At 40.4% G+C, this 7,920-nt stretch overlaps 1 pseudogene; it reads right to left on the bottom strand.

Annotated features, from left to right (window-relative positions):
• Positions 1-2,854, bottom strand: part of LOC128500919 (thymic stromal cotransporter homolog) — a 5,483-nt pseudogene extending 2,629 nt beyond the window's left edge.
• Between the last annotated feature and the right edge of the window lie 5,066 nt (positions 2,855-7,920).

The following is a 7,920-nucleotide window of genomic DNA, read 5'->3' as shown; positions in this document are numbered from 1 at the left end:
TGTCCATGAGATAAAAAAAAGTTCGGCAGAAAATAATCCCAATGTGATGGGATTGGGAGTCCATCAGTACACTAAAAAAAAAAAAGTCTTCACACACGGGATGCCTGTAGCTACAATTTAGTGCCACTAATTCTTTTTAATAAAATATGCAGATTGAAAGAGTAAACAGAAAACCTTTACTTTTCCTCTCACTGATTTCCGGACCTAGAAAGTTTTGTCCTCTGAGGCGACTACAAATTCAGGAGGGTGTTTTATCATTGGATAAGTAAAACATAAGTAGTTCTATTTATTCCTACAGTAAATAAGGTGCCAGCAAACAGATGACCAAATTGGAAGCCACCCAGATTGGAAGCACAGGATTTGCCATCTGTGTACCCAAAAAGGCCTGCCTGTGGTAATCTGTGTACCCCAAAAGGCCTGCCTGTGGTAATCTTAGCCTCAAACAGCCTCCACATGGCATCCTATTAGCCTCAAACAGCCTTCCAATGCCATGCCCCCCACTTACACATCCATGCTATCACACACATATTCATTAATTTACATATTAACAAATATTCATTCACGTGTTCATATACTCATTTACAGATACTCATTCCCGCATACTCGTTCAGCCAGTTTTTGCAGGTATTCAATAATAATGTATGGAAACATAGCATAACAGGTATAGATCAACAGAACACACAAAGCCAGCATTGCAAGTAGAGATCAACTGGAATTCACATAAAAACTCAGCATTAAAAAGTATAGATATTACTTTGCTAAGCTCAACTTTGCTAAGCTCAACGTATGATGATCCCTGAATGTGTTTAGAAATCATTGATCTGATTGTTGGTGTAGGAATCAGAGAGAACATCATCACCACCCGAGCTGGAATATAGAAAAAAATAGGCTGTTATCACATATATACTATAAAGAGCAGTATTATCAACGTATGATTTGTAGTAGCTGGGTACTTAAGAAATAAACAGCACACATTCATTAATAAGAAAATACTTAAAGCTAAAGCAGTTATTTTTAAAAGGGTCCCATAGTAAAAAAATCTCCTTGAGCGTAAAATACAGTGCTATGTACAGCACATATGCAGACCTGGAGGCTGCCATTGTTGTTGGTCATGTAATATTTTGGGTGACTTTCGCTACTCAAACACCACACTAAGATGAGGACAGCCTCTTTGTGAAGAAGTGCACCAGGAGGCCAGGTTCATAGAGAAGTGGATGAAGAAAAAACACAGGGAGAAGTGTCAAGAGAAGAGGCAAGACATAGAGCTGCGAGAAAAGAGACAGGGATAGAGAAGCAGTCAGTGGAAAAGGTAGGGAGACGTTGAGTATGAGAGTGTGAATGAATGTGTGAATTATAGCGTGAGAGCGTGAGTATGATAGAGTAGGAAAAAGTGAATTTATTAATCATGATGGGTGTGGGTTTAGTTTTGGTGGTGCTGGGGGGCAGCATTTCATACTCGGACCCAGGCAACACAATGTCTTGAGCCAACCCTGTTACTGCCTTAAAACATGATACTATACAAAAACTAGAACTGTTTTGAAACAAGCAAACTGCAATATTTTTCAAAAGTTACATATATTAAATAAAAATATAATGGGAACCAGGAAGAAATATCCTTCATGTAGTCCAAATGTCTGAAGGTAGAAAAATGGAGCAGAATTTGGTTATACTAAGGAGGTAAGCCAAGAAAACCCTATGACAGATATTATGAACAATGTTCTACAAAATATTCTGCTAGTGTTAGAAAAGAGTGCAGGCTTTCCAAAGAAGCATCACATGTAATGTGTTACTTACCAATGTAATACATGTAAGTCCAGCGCACAAAGCCCATTATAAGTATCCCGGAGCTGAATGACAGCATTCCAATAATTATCAGGCTCATATCACTCAAACACTTGGAAAGAACAAAAACGCCCAAAAAGCTAGTGATATAAGTCATGTAGGTTGCAGCGTAACCATAACCAACTTCAACTGGACCCCAGCTTAAGGGCTTTTTTAGTACAAATACATTAATCACATCTTCTGTTGCAGTAAGAGCCACGTTAAATACGATTGCACTGGTAAACATGGTAATAAGCATCCATTTTGATGGTGACATGTTGCTTTGATTGTCAGGTACACGGACATCAGTGGACTTCTCAGTCAACAAACTGCCTTGTTCTGAGTTCATTTGATCATTTTGACTTTTTTTGATGATTTTGTCCTCATTGTTTTTTTCTTCGGCTTCAGTTTTTTCAGGTGGTCTTAAAACAAAAATGCTGTAAAGGACACACAATGCATAACAGGCAGTGCTGCAGTAAGCAAGGATGGCACCTTGATGATTTGTAAAGTATACATTGATAAATATGTGACCGGATATCAAACTGCCAACAAAGCCTGCCAATCCATACACCAGTTCAATGATGATGAGTCTAAGAGATGTTCTGCTCTCCGAGGAACACTGTGAGGCCCAGGCCATAACTCCAGCTCAATAGGATGTGAACCACCCAGTTAAACCATTTAAAGCAGCAGAACCAAACATCACCTCTATAGGCCAGTCCAAAAGAATGACAAGTAATAGGAAAGCCCTTGATACTAGGTATCCACCCAGCGGTATACATATTGGGATCTTGCTACTAATTTTGTCACCTATTTTTGCCAGAATATAGGAAGACAGAATTGGGGTTAAACCCATAATCACATTGTATGTTATGTAAAAATTAGAGATGCCTTTTTGTAATGCATCCTCCTCAGAAATGTTGGAAGCCGCAATAGTTCTATTATAATGATTTCTGACCACCATTAGCAATCCAGTGTCATAGAATGATGCAGTAACCTGGGCTCCAGCAACCACCGGCTCAATCCAGGTCTTCATTATAAGGGTTATTGCTATATTAGTCAATAAAAATATCAATGGAAGTATGGATGAGACAATTTGTTATTATTATTGGTTATCCAATATCCAAATATCAGTGTCATGTAGGTTTCGACTCTCCATTGAAGGAGATGCTTTGTTTAGAATTTCTCAGGAAAGCTGGAGCTTTTGTCTCAACATTAGCTCTTAAAATGCCTGTAAACAAATGCCCAAACAGGTTACATAAAAACTATTAGTTTAAAACCAAAGTGCCTAAATATAAATAAATTCAATAACTTGCTCAAATTATCATAAACATCAACAGATTGTTAGGTATTGTGCTTCCTTAAAGGAAATTGATTGTGAATAACGTTCCTATCTTAATTTGTTTTTTTTTATTTTGACAGAAAACAGAAAAATATATAAACAAAATAAAGCATTTAAGTCATACCAATAGTGTTTGCCTCTGTGATTTTGGGCCCTTCAGCCATGGTCATCCAAAGGATTTTTTCCAGGAGGAAAAATATCCTCCCCACTTTTCCTTTCTCCCACCTCAAATACCTCCTTACCTCATTTACATTGTCTACTTTTGTTCGCTCAGGAGAGGGGTTTCTTGGTGTATGGAAAATCATTAATGTGAAGAACCATGTCTGATCTTCACTGTTATTATTATTATATTTATGTGTACCCGGTTTGAATGTGGCTGCAGCACCAGCCTTCAAAGAGACGATCCTATAATCTGGCTGGGGCTCTTAATCAGCCAGCACAGCCCTGTCTGCCCAGACGGCACCCGCACTACAGGGGGGATAACACAGGTGGGGGAACCCATTGTATCCCTTAATCCCCTCACCTGAGACATCCCCTGTATACCGATGGGATTTGTGAGGGGATGTGGCTGATAGGATTTGTGATGGGATGTGGCAGATAGGATTTGTGATGGGATGTGGCTGATAGGATTGGGGGTTGGGTTCGGTGCACAGTGAATGGAGATTGTATATAAGTTCTGTGTGTTTGTAATAAAGAGAGTTCTGTTTTAACCTCAAAGCATGAAGTCCTGTCTCATGATTGAGGGAAGTGCTGGTTGTGACTGCCTTCTTCGGACAGCCACAGCGTGTCCGCTTACTGGGAGAAGGAAGGAGCCGACGGGCGGATGTGTCCAGTCTGGGGCACAGGACGATCCGTCACAATTAATATGAAAAATCATACGACCGTGGTAGTAGTAGCTAACAGACCAACATGATATTGTACAATAGTAAACAATATCTGGGGAGGTAAATATTAGACACAACTAACCCAGTCTACAATTCCAATTGTGTTCAGCCAGCAATGGCTGACTATACATCATGGGAGCTGAAGTTAGTGTGTAATGTAGGCCACCACAACCCCAGTCTCTAACTACAATTCTCATGAGGTCTAGGCAGCAATATGGCTGCTGAATATTTTTGCAGATGTAGTCAACAAAAGTTAGTGTTTGTACTGAATACTTATGGTAGCCCCCCAAAGCCCGATCTACAGTTACCAGCTACTATTCCTACTATTATTGGTTCTACATCATGGGAGTTAATGTGTAGCCTGTGTATTACAAAAATAGGGGAGTAAAGTGCCTCTTATTGATGCTCAATTTGCCAAACTCAGGACAAGTTCAATCCCCTTAAGCACAACCCAAATTACTTAACTGGAAGAAACCCAGAAGAAATGGACGACACCATTGCCACTACAGAATCAACAAACGTTAATACAATCTATTAATGATTAAATAAATGATCTTGTAAACAGATCAAGACACAACAATTTAAGATAATACGACAATGTATGAAAATACAACTACGTATAAAACACCCATGTAAGAGATGAAGGGTGCCTTTAAAATGGGACATTACATTTTATGCATAATGTTTTTGGGAAGATTTGGGTTTCTGTAAGGTGAGATGTCTGGTTTTACAATAAAAATAATGTAAGGTCATTTGCACTACAAAGGGTTTGGAACAAAGGTTCAAACAGAGATGGGATACCCCCAGGGGGTCAAACAGCTGAAGCAGATGTATGATAACATAGCTGTGTGTATTTTGACATAGACGGTCTATCTCCTCCATAATTGGGTCATACAAGAAATCTCTGGAAAGAGGGGTTGGGTGAACCACTTTCTGGGAGGTACAAGAAATTCTGGGATGACTAGTTAGGGGCTGCAATAGTCAGAAGAGTCTGAGAGAAAGAAGAGTCTAAGAAAAGAGAGCGCAGTGAACAGAAGTGTTCTGGAGACTCAGAACGAAGCTGCACAAGATGGCATTCGGGAGAAGCCTGTGAGTTTCCCAAGAATGTGCTTGAGTATCCCTTTTGTTTTGTATCATTATCAAATGTTTTGTGTATGTTGTATGTTGTATGTAACAGTGACCTAATTCAATATAAATATCCATTTTTCTATTTGCTTGTATTTGTGATTTATTTGTCACACATTCCCTAAAAGAATAACCCTGTAAGAAGGTCATCATTTCTTACATAATGGCAAGCCAGGTAGGAGGGATTTATCCATCAGCAGATACATCTGAACACGCATCAGTGAAACTCAGATATATATTCATATCTATAAAAAGGCTTATGTGATTCTCTAACTACAATAGCTAAACATATCCAGGCCCTTACGAAAAATTACTGCAGTTTTTCTGAAGTAATACTGCAGTTTTTTGGACATGAAAAAATTGCAATACTGCACTTTTACTGCAGTATTACTGCGCATTTACTGCATTTGTACTTCACTGTACTGCAGTTTTACTGCACATTTACCGCACTTTTTTTTTATATTGCAAACCTGCAGTTGTGCTTCAATGTACTGTAGCTTTATTGCATTTGTACTTCCGTACAAAAATAACTGCAGTAAAACTGCAGTACAGTGAAGTACAAATGCAGTAAAACTGCAGTAAATGTGCAGTAATACTGCAGTAAAAGTGCAGTATTGCAGTTTTTTCATGTCCATTAAACTGCAGTATTACTTCAGAAAAACTGCAGTAATTTTTTCGTAAGGGGGAGAATGCGTCTATGAATACATTTATAAAACCTACACTGACAGACACACTCTCTGGCTTTTTAATTAACACAATCCTTGTTCCTGACATTAATACACATTGATACAATTCTTTTTTACAGATATCATGCTCATATCTACCTGTCTTGAGATCTCCGAGTGGGTGATGTTTCTTTTCTCCTGTATGGTGATTACTGTTCTTATTATCTAAGCTGGCTGCCCCTTGATATGGGAAAAGATCCCCATTGGGTTTAATGGGGAGACATTTGATTGGTTGGTGTTGTTGCGTAATCTTTATACCCTTTGACGTTTCTTTCCTGTGGCTAAACAAAGCTTGATATCGCCCCCTGTGGTCTTTACAACCTTAAGACAATATACCGTATTTGCTCGATTATAAGATGACCCCCCAAAATCTGCATATTAATTAATGAAAAAAAGAAAAAGCCTGAATATAAGACCACCCTATAGGAAAAAAGTTTTACCAGTAAATGTTAATTCATGTAAACGATGTGAACAATTGTTTGTTAATAAAAGCTATGATTGAGAAAAATATGTTGTTTTTGTTTTTATTTCCTTTTTTTCAACCTGCCCTCCCAGTTATGCACATCTGCCCCCAGGCTTGCCACTCTGCCCCAGAAATGCCTTATGCCCTCTAAATGCCACTGTGCCCCATGATACGCCTTTTAACCCTCTATATGCCACTGTGCCCCATGATATGCCTTTTGACCCCCCCTATGTGCCACTCTGCCTCCAGAATTGCCTTATACCCCTATATGCCACTCTGGCATTTAGGGGGTTAAAAGGCATATTATGGGGCAGAGTGGCATATAGGGAGGTATAGGGCATTTCAGGAGGCAGAGTGGCACATAGAGGGTTAAAAGGCATTTCTGGAGGCAGAGTGGCATTAAGGGGGTTAAAAGGCATTTCACAGAGCAGTCTGCCTCCAGAAATGCCTTATGCCCCCCCCCATTTAACACTCCCTCCCTCTCCCTCCTCCAAACTTACCGGTGCTTCTGAGTCCCCGGTGCTTAGTCCGGGCAGCATGTAGAGCTCTACGCGCTTGAGCGGAAGTTTTCTACGTGAATCACGTAGAGCTCTACGCGCTGCCCGGACTAAGCACCGGGGACTCAGAAGCACCGGTAAGTTGGGGGGGGGGATAACACAGGAGGATCCAGGTCCCCTGCATCTGAGTCCCCGGTGCTTCGTCCGGGCAGCGTGTAGAGCTCTACGCGATTGTATTATTAAACATGGAGGATGTTAAATAAAGTCAAAACAAAACAAAAAAAAACCCTGATGTTTTAATTTAAGTCCCGGGCAGGCGCCCCTGTTGCCATGGCGCCCTGTGCGGCCGCACAGGTCGCACACCCCTTAGGCCAGCCCTGTTGGGAGGGACACATAACCTACCTCCTCATCCTTGTACTGAGCGTAATCTTAGAGTACCAGGACATGACTTCACATAATAATGTCTCCAGAGGTCACACAGGTTGGCGAAAGGGGTATTAGGGAGGTCTGTGCCTGCTGTGATGTCAAATACACAGGAAAGCCTAGATCTAGATTTTACTTTGCAGTCTTATTTAGTGAGTGCTGATGTTGGTGTGATAAGGCTGTCAAGCGAGCATTGAGATTGTTCTTAATGTGTTTTTACTCAGCTCAACAGTTGAAAGGGTGATAGTAGGGTATTATGTCAAAGTTGATACTTTATTGGACCAAGATACAAAACGATCTAAAGTTACAAAGGTTTTCAGAAAGTCACGGGTCTCTCCTTCAGATGGAACATTTTCTGTGAATATCACTTGTCTAAATGGTTCTTTGTCCTTCGCACAGGCGTTGGGGTGGCTGTGACTCCTCTTACAAAGAGTACGCAGAAGAAACAGGAGTCTCAAGTGTCAACATGAATCGGAACACACATGGCAACATCTCCACAACTGACTTCAAAGGCCCGGTGCATGTAACTTATGTTACAGAGAAGGAGAAACCACGCTCGGAGATTCCCCTCAGTAAGGTGAAGCTATCCAGAGATGCTCTTCTCTATATTTCTCTGATAACCTGTATGAACCTTCCCGATGAC

Source organism: Spea bombifrons, chromosome 6 (genome assembly GCF_027358695.1).
Source record: "Spea bombifrons isolate aSpeBom1 chromosome 6, aSpeBom1.2.pri, whole genome shotgun sequence".
Taxonomy (NCBI): domain Eukaryota; kingdom Metazoa; phylum Chordata; class Amphibia; order Anura; family Pelobatidae; genus Spea; species Spea bombifrons.
Note: the sequence above shows the minus strand (reverse complement) of the source record. Positions and strands in the feature narration are given on the sequence as shown.